This window comes from Myodes glareolus, chromosome 12 (genome assembly GCF_982192425.1).
Source record: "Myodes glareolus chromosome 12, mMyoGla1.1, whole genome shotgun sequence".
Lineage (NCBI taxonomy): Eukaryota > Metazoa > Chordata > Mammalia > Rodentia > Cricetidae > Myodes > Myodes glareolus.
This window is the reverse complement of record NC_142037.1, coordinates 14912944-14929895: the sequence shown is the minus strand read 5'-3', so window position 1 is coordinate 14929895 and position 16952 is coordinate 14912944. Positions and strand designations below refer to the sequence as shown.

General features: G+C 45.2%; 1 long non-coding RNA gene across 1 annotated transcript; it reads right to left on the bottom strand.

The window, feature by feature from the left end:
- Nucleotides 1–765: 765 nt before the first annotated feature.
- Nucleotides 766–14947, bottom strand: LOC148120127 (uncharacterized). Its single transcript, XR_015734620.1, has 3 exons — nucleotides 14867–14947; nucleotides 13635–13721; nucleotides 766–2980 (listed from the first exon to the last, which is right to left on the bottom strand). It is a non-coding gene; the product is annotated as an uncharacterized LOC148120127 (long non-coding RNA).
- Nucleotides 14948–16952: the final 2005 nt, after the last annotated feature.

The window sequence follows — 16952 nt, the reverse complement described above, 5'->3', positions numbered from 1 at the left end:
ACGGTTCAGGATTTCCTGCCTAAGGAATGGTGCCACCCACAGTGGGCAGGTCTTCCCACCTCAACCAAAGTAATCAAGATAATTCTCCACTGTCATGCACACAGACTGCTCTGATCTACAGAATCCCTCAACAAGACTCTTCTCCCAGGTGACTCTAGAGTGGGTCAAGTGAACAAACCACCGCCATGCCAGGTGTAGTGATACATGCCTTTACTGCACACGAGGGTAGGGGGCAGAGGGGCAGGGGGGGCAGGGGGACAGGGGGGCAGGGGGCAGAGGGCAGAGGGGCAGAGGGGCAGGGGGCAGAGGGGCAGGGGGCAGAGGGCAGAGGGGCAGGGGGCAGAGGGGCAGGAGGGAAGGGGGAAGGGGACAGTGGGTAGAGGGGCAGGGGGAAGGGGGGACAGGGGGGCAGGGGGCAGAGGGCAGAGGGGCAGAGGGGCAGGGGGCAGGGGGCAGAGGGGCAAGGGGACAGGAATTTGGATCTAGATCCCCTTCCTTGCAGACACACATATACATGCATACACATACATATACATGCACACACATACATATATATGCACGCACACACACACATATCCTTATCTATCTCTTACAGCATACCTCTGCCAAGTGCTGAGGACCTACTATGGGGGAAAAAAAACTACTTGGGATAGACTCACGCAGACAATTTAAAAGCATACGCTGGACAATGTCTCTATGCTCGGGGAATTTTTATTTAATAAATGAATTGGATACAGTCAGTCATAAGTCATAACACAAGGCAGAGTTAAGTACTACAATAAATTAAGATGTCTAGATCAGTTGAAAGCAATGAGCAGAGTGACCACTGTGACTGTAAGGCGGGGGGCGGGGCTCGCAAATTCAGGACAGCTAGAGAGGATGATCTTAAAAGAAACAGGGGGCCTGCGGTCTGAGATGGAAAAGCTGTGAGCATCCAGCTGTGAACATCCAGCCGGAATTTAACTCCATTCATCAGAAGACATTTGACGCTTCTAGCAGAGCATGCTCTGTAGAGGGTGAGACTAGCACACCCGGCAGCAGGCACAGAAGGAGGCTGAGACCCAGGCTAAGAGCTCCAAAGAAACTGGAGAGTCGTCAGGGCTGGAACACTAGCACAGGAAGGGGATGGGATGTTTTGGCAAACATAAATGAAGTGAACACATGGGAAAACTAAGCAAAGAGAAGTGAGAACTTTTAAGTGGGTGACTGGAAAGATGATGTATGTATCATTACCACAGGTAGTCATGCAACTCGGAAAGGGACCAAGGACGAAGCGGGGTAGAAAGGAAAGCCAGGACTTCAGTGCGGAGTGTGTCAACTTGGAAGTGTCTACATGGCATCCTGGAGCAAACTTCTGGAAGTAAGGGGGCAAAAATTGAAAAAAAATAAAACCAGTCATGGTTAGGTAAAGAAAAGGGTGAGGCGCAGAATAAAGGGGCAAAGCCTTAGGTTGGTCCATCAAATAATGTCACAGAGTTCCTTTCTCTCTGGGCATTCAGGTGATGGTAACAGTGCCTTCAGGCAATTTGTTTTCTAGAATGTAGAACGAAGAGAAGTTTGGAGAACACCAACTCTTAAAGGATGAAAGGGATGCAGAGCAAGACAGCAAGCAGGAAGAATGAAGACATTTCAACAGAAAATACTGCACAGCAGAGGAGATGGGTGTGTTATAATTGTTCCATAAACATGCATGTCTTGCACCTACTTAGCATGAAGACACAGGTGAGCACAGAAAAGAAGTCCTCCTGGAGAAAGCATTGATGCCAGTAATGGGAACCAAAGGTCAACAAAAAAAACGGTGGTGATTTGAATAATGGTCCCCAAAGGCTCATATGTTTAAATGCTTAGTCATCAGGGAGTGGCACTATTTAGAAGGATTAGGAGGTGTGGCCTCATTGAAGGAAGTATGTCACTGGGGGTGGGCTTTGAGGTTTCAGAAGCCCAAACCAGGCCCAGTGGCTCACTCTTCCTGCTGCCTGTGGATCTAGACATAGGACTCTCAGCTCCTTCTCCAGCACCATGTCTGCCTGTGTGCTCCCATGCTCCCCTCTGTGACGATAATGGATAAACCACTGAAACTGTAACAAGCTCCAATTAAATGTTTTCTTTTATAAGAGTTGTTGTGGTCATAGTGTCACCTCATAGCAATAGAACACTGACTAAGGCAGAAGCAATTACCCGTTGTCACAAGTACCATGTGCATGCAAACAGCACAGAGAAATGACAATATCGTGTTTGAATATGATACATCCTCTATAACTCAGGTGCTGTGGGTCTGGCCCCCATTCAGGATTCAGAGGTGGGGCTTTGGGAAAGTTACTGAATCCTCAAGGCTCTGGCCCAAACAATGATAGATTCAGATTTATGACATTCCTAAAAGTGGTGGGGACTAGGAGGTGTGGTCCAGGAGGAGGAGGTAGGTCCCTGGGAGTGTGTCATCCTGTCTTGCTCTCTGTGTCCCATCTGTTACAGGCAGGAGAAGTTCTGCTCCACCACACAGTCTCTGCCATTAATGTTCTGCTTCACCATTGCCCAGAAACCAAGCAATGACCATGAACTGACATCTCTGTAGCCATGAGCCAAAATAAATTTTCCCTTTCTAAGTTGTTTTTGCCACACAATGAAGGACTAGCTGACCCCTCAAAGTGGTTAAGGAAGGGGAGAAGACATGTGAACTTACTGGCTGCAACTTCGTGACTGAGGCCACTGAACGCTGAGACCTGGAGAGGGTAAACCTTCATCTCTATTTCCAGTAGGGGAGAGTTCCAGGAAGAGCAAATGCAAGGGGGCGTGGCTCGAGCGTGATCTGTTCCCATCAAAATTCAGTTCTTCAATGCAGCAGTGTTGGGAGGTGGGAAGAGTTTGGGTCATTCTCACAGTAGAGTATTAGCAGCTCTGGATGATAAGTGAGTTTTCACCATCATGGGACTAAATCCCGTGCCAGGAGAGTAGCTTGTAAATGGATCCCTGTGTATTGTCTCTGCGTAGAGAGAGGTGTCATGTCATTGTCATGGCTGGTGATGGAAAGGAGTCAGATCTGAGTTAAGATGAGTAAAGTTTGTTAATGTATAATAGCTATGAAGAAAAAGGGAATCCAAGCTAGGGAAAGTGCTTGCTGTACAAGCATGAGGACCCGAGTTCAAATCTTCATACCCCTGTGAACCAACAACAGTAGCTCCTACTGGGAGCTGCAGTCATGCACAGCAAAGAGACCCATCAAAGGAGATGGAGGGCCTTCACCTTCCCATGACTGCTGCTGAATTAGCAAGCCCTCACACACTCAAAACCATAGACACACACCAAGGGGAAAGAAAGGAGTCAAAGCTATCTCTTAAGTACACAATTTATTAGAGAATGAAGGAATAGAGAAATATCGAGGGCTGATCTCAACAAAAATACTTCTTACCAGGATAGGGGTGTGGAAATTGAAGAAATATAACTAAAGAATATGAAGACGCAAAAAAAAAAAATAGTAAGACAAAAGATAGAAAGTATCCAGAGGGCATTTCAGTGACTGAAATCCTGAAATTCACCCCCCCCCCAGTTTATTTTTCCACAGCTTTTCTACCCAATATAAACTGGGGGAGAAGGTAACAAAAGACTTTATTGCCGTGATACAAAGGATAACTCACACAGTCAATGGCCTTATCACTCAGAGCCATCAAATCATTAGCATTCTGGGTAGCTAAGGTGCTCTAAGTCACTGTGCTGAAGACCGTCCTTCCCTAGGTGATCTCAGAGTTACAACAGAAGGAGCAGAAACACATTTGCATATCCTGACCACCCATCAGGATGGCACTGAACTATCTTAATTTCAAAAGAGCCAGGCAACCACCTCCTAAGGCAACCACCTCCTAAGTTAGGAGGTGCAATTATGCCTGTCAGTCTCCAAACTCTCTGACCATCAGACAAGGTGGAAGTGGGCCTGCATCTTTCCGCCTCTGCAGAGAAATAGATTGGAGAGACAAAGAGTTCCATTTGGAATATATAAATCTGAGGATGCCAAGGACGGATTGCTAAATAATAGGGGTTGTTCCATTCAGTGGGAGGGAGAAAATTACCTTTATAGGCAGATCCTTCCTTGGTCATTCTGGAGCTGTTTCTCACAGCCACTTTCCTGCCAACCCAAACAGACACCTCTGGGGAGAGTCTGGTTCTTAGACCTGGGTCCATACCCAGTTTGGGGGTTTTTGCTTTGCACACGAACTCTGAAGTCTGAGCCAAGCCTGTCACATGCACTCTAGTGGAACAAGGGTTGGGGGAGCTACAAGAGGAGCCAGGAGGGTCATGCAGTCTATCCCCACAAAGAAAGTGGGTGGGCAAAGAATTAGCACCAAGAGGAAAAATGACCCGTTCTTGCCCCATGACAATTTTCACAAGTTATCTGTGCCGTGTAGCTGCCTGTACAAGATGAAGCCAGTCAAACGTCTGGCGTGGATGGAGGGGGTGCTCACAAGGCCCCACTACTGGCTGAGCACTAATAGCAGTAAATGGCTGTCAGGGGCTGTGGGTGTGAGTCAGTTTTCTTCAGGGGTCTGTCCCATAGGTTGTCCATACTCCTTCAGTGGATGGCCCTATGCTCATGCACATATGAGTAGCTCCAACTGGACTTAGTGGGGTTAAAAGGGAGGACATGAAGTTGGAAGTGAGATGCAGGGGACGTCTTGGAGGAGTTAAAAGGGGAGTGAGGGTGGTAATATAAAATACATTGTACACATGGATGAAATTCTCAAATAATGAATTGAAAGTATGTTTCCTTTCAAGTTCTCCGGGATAAAACAGAAAAGCAATGATATTCTTTTATTAGAGACAAAAGCTACACAAATAAAATGTTAACAGTATGTGGGACTCTCTTTGCCAAAACAGGGTTTCTTTGATGGTCCGGCCAGTTGGCCACTCCTAAGTGACTCCTGCTCTGAGTGGGAAGGTTGAGTAATCTAAGCCTTTATTCATTCCCTATTAAACAAGTATATCTGGGGTGTCTTTGCGCTTGGAGATATGGGGTCTATAAAGTTGTATGACACAAATTATTTAACCATTGGAAAGACTGGGCATGAACAAAAGGGTTAAAGGTGAAACTGTGTTAAAGTGCGCAAGGTCCTCACTAAGAGCTGAGCTGTGACAACCGAAGGAGGTGGCACTTGGGCACAGGAAAAAGAGAACAGAAAGAGAGCCTGGCCAAAACTGAGAGACAGGAAGTTGTAGATTGGATTGTAGATTGGAAAGTCGGTCCCTGGGACTGAATTCTAAGTATACATGACAAAATAGGATGTAGAGTTGAAAGGTCAGTGAGAACCAGATGAGGGGTGTCCTTGAGCATCAGGCTTGAAGCTGAGAGATTGACAGGACCTGTCTTAGATGGCTGAGCAAAGAATGGTTAGATCCAAGCAGCACCCAAGGATGGGGGCTTGGTGAGAGTCCACAGATCATTTAGAGGAGGAAGGGGAGGGGTCAAGTGGCTGAGACAGCTCAGAACCTGAACACAGAGCTGAGCAGTGCCAAAGATGTGGGAGCTGGGGAGACAGCTCACTGGGTAAGTGCTTCCATGACAGAATGGGGACCTGGGTTTAGATTCCCTGCATCCATAAAAGCCAGGCATAACAGCATGCATTTATAATCCCAGCACTGGGGAGGCAGAGGTAAGAGGATACCTGACTTGCTGACCAGCCAGTCTAGCCAACTAGTAAGCTTCAGGTTCAGTAAGGGATCCTGCCTCCAAATATCAGGTGGAACATGGCCGAGGAAGACTTCCAACATGTCTGGTATCCACATGCACATGTGAGAATGTTCACCAGTATGCCCCAGTCCACACACATGAACATGTACAGACACACACACAAATGAATTTGTACACACACATAAACACAAAGACACAGGAAAGAAAAGAGAAAAGGAGGAGGAAAGGAGGTGGGAAGGACATGCAAATTAAAAGGTAAGCTAGCTGGGTGGTGATGGCACACACCTTTAATCCCAGCACTCCGGAGGCAGAGGCAGGTGAATCTCTGTGAGTTTGAGGCCAACCTGGTCTACAGAGTGAGTTCCAGGACAGTCAAAGCTACAAAAGAGAAATCCTGTCTCAAAAACCAAAAAAAGAAAGAAAGATGAAAGGAAGGGAAGGAGGGAGGGAAGAAGGAAGGAAAAAGAAAGAGGAAGAGAGAGAAAGAGAGAAAGAACTAAGATACAAAATCAATGAGAGATAATCAGGAAACTCTTTTGGTCCCTCAGAAACTTGCACGTTACAGTATATATAAAGTGACTGCCTTTGAAAATAATAGCATCAAAGTCACATATTTCTAATTAAAAAAAATACATGCTGAGTTCAAAATACGGAAAACAAAGCGCAAAGAAAAATACCATGTTATCTCTAACCCTGACCCAGAGTTAACCCGCCTGACACACCAGTAAATAGCTTGTGTGTGCACTTTTGCACACTTCTCTGAATACTCTCTTACTGGGTGACCTGATACACGCCGTCTACACTGTAGCAAAGTGCCCGTTTCCTCCACACTCTCCTCCAGTCTTGTATATTAATTTGTATTTCACTAAATGCATGACTGGGTTGAATTTTCCCTGGTGTTATTGACCTTGGGCATCTATCTCTTCTGGAGGGACTAGTTTGTGTCTCTTGACCCTTTCAGCTTTGGTTCTTCATCTCCTTCTTACTTTTTAATTCTTTATATAGCAGGATATTAATTCTATATCTGTCATATACATGACAAATCTTTCCCTCACTGTTTCCTGGCTTTTGGGGTTTGAATTAATTGTATGATTTTTGTGCTACATAGAAACACTTAAAATTTTCAACACATATAATCAAATATGCCAATTTTTTAATGTTCTTTTTCATTGCCTGGTATTCTTATGACATCTCCCCCGCATTAATGAAAAATGATCACCTTTATTTTCTTAAAGCTTTTAAATCATCATCTATATATGTATGTATGTGGGTTTTACATGTAGCAATTTTCGGTGTATATTCTATTTCAGTATCTTCATGTGTGAATAATTAAGCATAAGATCACATCTTTCAGGCTTTGTTTAATGGACTTTTTGTTCAGAAGATATAAATTGAGCTTTGAAAAGTATGTCCGCAGACTGAGTAAATTTGGATAGACTTATAATTTTAATGCCTATTTTAGAAATTAATAATAATAAGTAATAATCTTTAGGAAACTCCAGATAGCATTAACTCGAGGCTCTATATTTTAGAGCTTGGGACACGCACTTTGAAACTCAAATAATGAACTCAAATATTGATTGCATGTCTGATATTTTTATAAAGCTAAAGAATTAAAAAGATCAAAAACTAAGAGACACCATATCTCCAAAAGTTTGCAACCAGCTAGGCTTAATGGCACACACGATCCCAGAACCCAGGAGACAGAGGCAGGCAGGTCTCCATGTGAGGCCAGACTGGTCTACATCACAAATTCTAAACCAGTCAGGGCTACACACTCAGACTCTGTCTTCAAAACAAAACTAAACAAAACAAAAGCAAACTTACAACCAAAAAGGACTGTTTTAGAGACAGAAAAAAATGTCAGTTCCCATTAGAGTGGATGACATCATGTCATTAATACACAAGAAGGTGAAAAAATAGAGAAAGTCCAACAAGAGTCCTTGTGGCTGGCAGACAGGACATGTTAAGCCTGGACATGTCCTGATTGAGCTGATAGTACAACATCTGAATAGAAGCAGTGAAAAGATCTAGAAAGAAAGCCAAATGAAACCAGAACAGAGGAGAATATTCTTGAGAGAAGATTAATAATGTAAGAGTTTGGACAGCTGTATCAAAATACCATACAGAGAGTGGCTTGGCCAACAAACATTAATTTCTCACAGTTGTGGACACCACAAAATCTATTGTCAAAATGTTAAGGTTTTCACTTGGAGACAGTCCTGCCCCTTCCCACTTGCAGATGGCTGCCATCCCATGCTCAGATGGCCTCTTCTTTGTACTCCTGAAAGAAGAGAGGGCTCTGCTATCTCTTCTTGTGGTGGCAGCAAACCCACCTGGAGGACCCCTGCCATGGCCTCATCTAACCCTATTACCTCATAAAAGCCCCTTTCCATCTGTATGCTAGATTTCGGCATCTGAACTTGGGTGTCGGATTACAAACCCTGAGTATATAACCAGAGGGGCTCACAGTTTGAGTTCTGGGATGGGGCTGCCTTTAGGAAACCACAAGTAGAGTTAGAGAGAGAAAATCATGATGGTGTCAGGGAGCAAGGAAAGTCTTAAATTTAGAAGTGCTTGCGGTAGGTTTGTTTTTACAGAATAAATCTGAGATATGTTATTAAAAATTAATTGGCAATTTCCTGGATGAAAAGCTTGGGGCAGAGGCTCAAGTGACTTGCTTGGAGAACTACCATGACTCACATACACGCCAGCCACATGAAACACAGCTAGAAATGGAGGCCAAGGAAGAAAACAAACTCTGCAAACGAAGCTCAAGACACAGTGTTTCAAAATGAAGAGAATTTAAAACATATAGGTATAATTTCAAACCCCTCAGGCTGCACACAAAACTGCACTTTCTGCCTTGACGGGGCAGAAGGGGACAGACCAGTGGCTGAAAGGGAAGTGGTGAGCACTTTCTAAACTGGGCCGAGGTTCACAGGCAGCTCTCTGGTTCTGAGGGCTGGCAAACAGGCAGGAGAGTACGCTAATAATAATGATTAAAGCCACAAAATCTCTTCTGGCAGAGGAACAGAAACTAAAGGGTATATGGGGGGGGGGGAATGTTTGGAGTCCCAGGTTGGAGGAGAAAATAGTCAGCTGAACCACAAATGAAAATCCTTTTTTGGTTAATACCTTCCTTCTTGTTCTTCCATAAAAACAACGAACCCAGTTCAGCCCCTCCCCTTTTGATTATTTGATCTTTGATTCTTCCCATCTCTTTTTTGTTTTGTTCTGTTCTGTTTGTTTTGTTTAGAGACAGGGTTTCTCTGCGGCTTTGGAGCCTGTCCTGGAACTCACTTGGTAGACCAGCCTGTCTCAGCCTCCCGAGTGCTGGGATTAAAGGCGTGTGCCACCACTGCTCGGGGTCTTCCCACCTCTTAAATCGCACATTCATTACAAACCGGAGGCTAAAGGGAATCTCGACTTCATCCTACCCAATATTGTCAGTCCGGACAGTGTTTCTATTTCTGCCTTCCTCAGCGATTGCCTGTATTAGCTACCTTTTCTCTGTTAGACCTCCTTAAAGGAGGAAGAATTGATTTTGGCTCATAGTTTTAAGGTTTGGTCCATCTTGGTAGGGATGATGCTGCAGAACAATTTTTTTGCTCCATAGAAGGTCTGGGAACAAGGAAAGGAAATATCAATAGACAGTTTTTCCATCTAAGCCCATCCCCCCATCATCTATATTCAGGTTGGGTTGTTCCCCTCAGTTAATCCTTTCTGGAAATGCTCTTCTAGACACAATAGAGGTGTGTCTATCCCTTGGGTGTGCTAAACCCAGTTGTGTTGACAGTGAAGATTAGCAACATATTCCTCCAAGGGTTTTCATTATCTTTCTTCAGCTGCCCTTTCAAAAATACATACTTGGATGGCAAGCTCTCCTGTTTTTCTTACACACTGTTTAGGGAGCACACGACAGCATTCAAACCGTCTGACCTTACTTAGGAACTTCTGCATTTTCCTCTGTAAGCTATTTGGGACTTCACTCTCCTGTTCATACAATGTTGCATGTAGAGTGAAGATTTCCCTGTTGCCTGTCAGTTAAGGAGTTGGGGATAAGCATATTCTGCTTTGTGAACGGAAAGCAGGTAATTCAAGATGCAGAGAAAAAGAATGAAGGAGGAGGCGGCAGGAGGAAAATTTCAGGATTCCTAACTGCTTCACAACCCTGACTCTAACTCCTTCCTGGTATTCAGCTGTATGTCTGGCCATAAAGTTCTTGACATGTTTAATTCCCATAGTAATTTCCCATCAGATTCTCTAGAGGAACGGAACAGATAGGATGAATATACATTGAAAGAGGATTTGGTCCAGCAAGACAGCTCCGTGGGTAAAGGTGCTTGGTGGGCAAGTTCAGAAACCTAAGTTTGATCCCAAGAGCCCATGTAAAGGTGGACAGAGAAAACTGACCCCGCAAAGCAACCCTCTAAGCTTTACATACACTCAGGCCCAAGTGCATGTATGCACATTAAATCCCATGTTTATGGCCATGCCTCCCTGGCTCACAACCTCACCACTTCTAAAGAATCAGTTGCTCAATCTATTTCAGGTTATTTCCTCTTAGTACATCTTCATTTGCATCTCTGCTTTGCCCATCAACAAAGTCAACCTCCTGGGCCTCCACTCCAGCTGTCACAGAAGTTCAAGAGTTCCTAGAGGTTGTCCAAGGCCAGAATGAGGCCAGGATCTAGATGTGCCACTGTACTGTCACAGACTGGGTGAGGGTCTTATCCAAGGTCTACCCTTAGTCTCTTTTCCAAACACTGGATTATTATAAAGTGCCTCTAAAATGTCACTATAGGTCACCAGAATGATCTTTGAAATAGATACTCAATGCTGGTCAAGGCCAACATTTATGAACCTACTGCTGTGAACTAATGACTGCCTTCAGGTCTGCATGTACATTATTCCTCCTTAAAGATGAAAGGATAAGTTGAAGAACCAGGATTCAACCAAGCTGTCTAACTCCTTGTGTGTTTCATGAAAAAGTCGGGGTGGATTTAAAAGTGTAGGTAGCTGAGAGGTGAAGTGTGTGCCCAGCATGAACTGAAGACGCCCTAAGTTTGATCCCCAGCTCCCCATTAAAAACTATGATGCAGAGGACACTTGTCTCAACTCTTGGGCTAAGATTGAGTAAGAGAAGCCGTTAGCGAGAAGAGATGGACGTGGCATGACTGAAACAGGAAGGAAGCAGGTCACAGTGGGTGAGAGGCTAGGAAATGAAGCCAATTTCTAGCCGTTAGAGAGCGAACCTGCTCCCCTGCTCCCTCTCCAGCATGCTTCCTTCCTGCTCCTGTCCAACCACGTCCTGAAATGCCCTTTCTGTTTTCCTTCTGCACACCCTGTCTATCCAGGAAGCCGCCTCCAGTCCTCACCCGCTTCACTTTCCCTGACCCACGCCCCCACCACACGCACGCATGTGCACACACACACACACACACACACACACACACACACACCTCCGCTACACTACTCACTGAAACGCTTAACCTCACAAGGCTTGAGATTGTTATTTAGCATTTGGAGGTGTTCGATGTGTTTCCTGCTTGTTCCTCCAAGTCAATGAAGACTACTGATGCCCCAGGCTATGTGTTAGGAGCGCTTCCTTAGTTCCTGTCTGCAACCATTCCTTGGAAAGTGAATCATGTGTTGGGCATTCCTTGAACATTTGTTGACTCAAATCCCATCATTGCACGGAAACTTCTAAGTGGCCTTTGCATGAGTGAAGTCTCAATCTTTAACTTTCTATTTGCATGTGGCATCCTAGGGAGAGCCATTGTTTGAGACAGCTTCCAGAATTTCTGCTTACTAAGTATGGTTTGAGTTATTTCATGCAGACAAAAAAAAAAATAAGTAATCATTTGTTTCCGGAAAACATTCTTCATAACATTATTACTGGCATCTCACACTGACATAATTTTAGCTGAACTGTGATCACAGATTCCCACTCTCCAAGCTTCTTTTGGAGCCAACTTTACTCTCCTGCAGCTTCTTAAGACTGGCAGCTAAATCTTCATATGAAGTAGAAACAGTCATCTGTTAGAAAAACAATCTAGTTAAAAGTCCAATGTCTGTGTTCAACACGAGCAGTGACAGGCAAGTATCTTTCACAGGACAACATGAAGACTTTCAGGCCAGAATCATCTGAGAATTCATAGCACAAGGCTCTCAAAATTCTATCCAAGCCAAGAGTGTCCTGGTATCCCAAAATCTTTGAAACACCCATCGTAGAGTTTCTTACTGTTGATAAATTCTCATAGTCCAATTTTGTAAAATTATTCAAATTTCTTACATGTCTTCCAATTAGGTTTCAAGATATAAGTAAAAAACGAAAACATTTTTATATTTCTTTGTGTAATTTGTAACACTTATTCCTAGGAGTTTGAAATTATAACTGAGCGAATGAAATTGACTCATGATTAAGTCAATAGACATTTAAATAACTTTTTCTATCAAACATTACAAGGATTTTTTTTTTGAATTTCGTAATCAGAGGCTGTTATCATCTTTTGTTATGTTTTACTTTTAAGTGTATCTGCTATAGCTGACCCAAGGAATGCTGGACTGAAAGGATGTTACAGAAACCTGAGAAGTGTTACCTTTCTGCTAAAGAAGGTTCATTCCATTCTGGCTGTGCTTCCTCCTTGAGCCAGTGCTAGGCAGATTGTAGGCCATATTTCTATATGGTGTGGCAGCCAGGCTCTGAAGCCATAGGCCCCACCTGAGGTGGTCAGGTAGCCCTGCAGACAGGCTGTCACTGCCCTAACAAAAGCCAGGATGTACTGCTCCTTTCTGCTCTGTTAAAAATGTAGATCGCCTGGGGAGAGGTGTTTGCCGAAGCTGATGACTAAGTTGCCGGTGTTTCCCTAGCCCCAAGTCCCCCAGAAAGAAAATATTAATGAGGTATCCACCTTGGGTTACCTGCAGGGGGGAAAAGATGTTTTGTATAATAAACGTGGGTAGATCTTGGATGAGAAGTCTGAGATGCCCTTCCGTGATGACTGTGTGAACTGTGTCTGATTATTTCTCGTGCCTCCACACTGGTCCAGATAGGGAAAGATAGTTTCTATGTTGGGGCCTACGGTCCCTGACAGCAGATACTCCATAGACACAGCCCTTACTGCCTTACTCAAAAGATATGGGTGGGTTCCTGGGTTCACTTTTCTTGTTGCTGCAAATACCCAAAAAATCTCTGACACCTGCTCACAAGGAAAACAATTTTCTCCAGTGGAGCCTCACTGGGTACACAAACAGCACTTAAGGCCAGGCCCTGTGCCCAGCAGTGGATGGACTGCAAAGTGAACTTAATGCTACTTTTGGAGGTGTGTGTGTGTGTGTGTGTGTGTGTGTGTGTGTGTGTGTGTCTCATATTACTTTGTTTGGACATCTTTTATCTTACCAGTCTTTTGCTTGTATATTATGGTTTCCAGTTTTGTGTTTTGATGGTTCTGTGGTTTGTTTGTTTGTTTGTTTGTTTTTATGTGTGTTTGTGTGTCTGTTGTATCTTTTCTTTCTTTAATTTTAATTTGCTTGTTTGTATTCTAAAGAGAAAGTGTGGAGTTGGATGGTGGTGAGGATCTGGGAGGAGATGAGAGAGGGAAACTGTGATCAGAATACACTGTGTAGAAAAATTATTTAGAAAAACTGACAGAAACAATATAAGGAAGGGCGGGTTCATTTCAGCTCACAGCTTAGGGGACACAGTCTGTCGTAGGAAGGCATGGCAGCTAGAGTGGGAAGTCACTGGTCATATTGTATCGTCAGCCAGGAAGCAGAGAGAGGTGGATGCTGGCAACTCTAGCCTGTGGGATAACGCCACCCACAGGCAGGGTCAGTCTTCCCTCCTCATTTAAACGTCTCTGGAAATACCTTCAGAGACATTCCTAGAGGCGAGTCTGTTAGCACATCCAAATCCAGTCGTTTACAGTGAAAGTTAACTACAGCAACTTACACACAGGGTGGGCAGTACTTCCGCTCTGTATCTGCCAGCATCTCTGGTTCCTAATAACATGGACAGTTGTTAGGAAATCCGCGACCCCTGCAGAAAGACCACAGACTGGATCTTACGTACAATTAGTTAAATTTATTGGTGCTGTTAGCAGAACAATCTCTGAGCCAAACTTGATATCATCTTGAGAAGGGAGGTGAGGGAAGGGTTTTCAAAGGCAAACCCTGGGAAGACCTTGAGTTTTTGTACTTGAAAGAAAGTCAAGAGCTGCTTTGCTCTGCCAAGATTAGGTAGTGAAGGTGACCTCAAAATAGTCCTTAAATGTCTGCATAAGTTGGTTACAGAAGCCAAAAGGTAATTAGTCATATCATTACAAGTGGATGGTGGCGGCTGTACATTTTTGGGTGGGGGTTACTAAGTTGGGGTTACTGGGAACTTATCTTCCAGGGACTGGAGTCACAGACAAATGGCTAGTGGGTACCAAGATGGATGCCTGGCATACAAGGGATTTCTTCAGCCATCACAGTGTTTGCTGAGACAGCTCACATATAGCAGCTGGTACACTTACTAGTCCCCTGCCTAGAAAATAAAAACAACTACTGATGAGAAGAAACTGATCTATTGTGTGAGAGTACAGTTGATCTAGTCTACAGTCAAACCTTAGGACCTTGGCTCTATGTCCTCACTCCATGACCAAAACAATTTACAGAAGAAAGAGCTTGTTGGGGGCTTAGAGCCCAGAGTGTGAGTCCACAGTCACCGTCGAAGGGAACATGGCAGCAGGCATGGCCCTGGAGCAGCCGCTGAGAGCTGACACTCGAGACAACACCCACAAAGCAAAGAATGCCATGGGAAACCTCAAAACCCACACGGAGTGATTCCCCTCCTCCGACAGCAAAACCTACACCTATGCAGTGGTTCTCAGCCTTCCTAACACTGCAACCCTTTAATGCAGTTCCTCAACTTGTAGTGGACCATAAAATTATTTTCTTTGCTACTCCGTAGCTGTAATTTTGTTACTGCTATCAATTGCAATGTAAATATCTGTGCTTTCCAATGGGCTTACGCAAGCCCTGTGAAAGAGTTGTTTGACCCCAAAGGGATCTCCACCCACAGGTTGAGAACCACTGACCTAGTGGAACATCTGTTCTGAGTACCATACACACACACACACACACACACACACACACACACACACACACTGCATCTCAGCTGGTGTGGTTCAAGTTTCTCACCTCAACAAGTTGCCCACGGAGATCTGCATCTCCCCTTCATACCAGCCCAGGACCAGGCACAGTATTAAAAAGCATTTCCCTGTGGGGAAAGAGGAAGAACTGAGATATGCTACTGAGCTTTTCATCACTGTGAGGTCACACCAGGGCAGCCAACATATTAAATTTATTTTGGCTCATCTTTATGGAGGGTTTTATACTTTAAAATCCGTGTGTCCTGGGAGAGCAGCTTGAGATCCGCCCGACCGAGACTGGCTGTGGGTCCCTGCAAGATCTTGGCAAGTAGGCCATGTGGCGGCAGGCAGACACATGGCAGGCGGGCAGACGACAGAGACGTGGATAGACACAACATGTAGAGTGAGATTGAAATATTTATTCAGGGGGTTATGGAGGGGAAGGGGAAAGGGGGCAGAGAGGGAGGGAGGGAGGGAGAGAGAGAGAGAGAGAGAGAGAGAGAGAGAGAGAGAGAGAGAGAGACACGGGGAGACACCCGCAACCCCAAGAGAGGACAGTAAGTCAGAGATCCAAGATGGATGGTGGGGAGAGGTCAGGGGTCGCCAGGAGTGGGCGTGGCTTGCCCCTTAAAGGACCAAAAGCATAACAGAGGGTCTAGTCTGAGATTGGTTGGCCCTTCTTACTTGAACCAGTGGCCAGGGAGCAGAGAACTGCCAATCATCTTACAAGCCAGGGAGCAAGGAGGGCGTTAGTGCTCTGCACCCCACTTCAGTGACTTGGACCTCCTGCAAGGCCCCACTTCTTAAAGATTCCACCCCTCCTGTGAACTTGATGCTGAGTCTTTCCACTGCCTCCAGCTAGTGATACCTTGAAGCTGTCTTTGTGGGGAAGGGGAGCACTCACCCCATAGCTCATGGAAAGTGCCCACCCGTTCTGTAGGGGACTGGAAGCATAGCTTTACAGGTCAGGGCTCTCAGATCGGCTGCCAGAACACAGGCTGAACTTTAAACCAAGGCTGTCATTCCTGAGCAGAGGTTCCTCACCAAATCACCCTTCCTGTTGCTGTTTTCCTAGTCACCAAGCCGTATCATCAGATTAAGTGCCCCTCAGCATCCCAGGTTTCCTCTTCCTATGTACAATGGCAGCTCCTAGTGTCTGGCTGATTCTCACGCTAGACCAGAGAGAGCTGGGAGGACTAAGGAAACCAGCCACCTTCTTTAGCTGCCTCTTGCAACAACGGCTTTATTCCTTCCTCTGGCTAACCTCGGACAGATGTGTAAGAAATACTGTTGCTTTTTTCTTTTTTCCTTTCACTGTTTCATTTTTACTTTCAATTCCATCTCACACTGTGTGGCATCTTCCTGGGGGAGGGAGGCCCCTAAGGTTTCGAGTTCCGTGCCTGGGGGCTCTGGAATTGGTAACATTCCAAACTGGTGTGATGTTTGCTCTGTTCTTAGCCCCACCAGTTCTCTGAGTACTACCAGGAGAAGCCCCTCCCCACCCTCCAAGGCTGGGAGAGCCCACCACCTCCTTCTTCCCTCCCCATCAAGGACACCAGGCACAACTTTCTGGTTTTAAAAATCGTAAGTCAGAAGGGGAAGTGTTTTGCCAGCAGCTTCTGCTTTCCGCCCTCTGAAGCAAGACTGGAGTGAGGTTTCCTGCTCAAGGAGAGAAGAAAAAGGGTTGGGGGAGGGGAGGGAATCTTACTTCAGGAAAGTTTACAACCATCTATCAAGCTCCCACCAGAGTGCTCACACCCTCATCCCAAATAGAGACACACCCTGCAGGGTAAAAGACATTTGCAGACTGGATTGAGCGAGGACTTTGATATGGGGAAAGCCTGAATCATCTGGTGGAGCAGGTTCTTAAGAGAGAGAGAGAGAGAGGCCAGTGGAGTCAACCATAGAGATGAAAGCAGTGGCCACTGAGTGGAGGTGTTCCTCTGCTTTTTTTTTTTTAGATAAGGGAGGGGGCTACAAGGTGTGGAATGCAGGTCACTTTCCAAATCTATGAGAGGCAAGGAAGTCTCCTGAGAGCCTCCAGAGAGAGCACAGGTCTGTACCTTAAGGTTAGCTCAGAAGGACTGAATTTGGACCTCCGTCCTCCAGAACTGTTGAGACAATACATCTGTGTT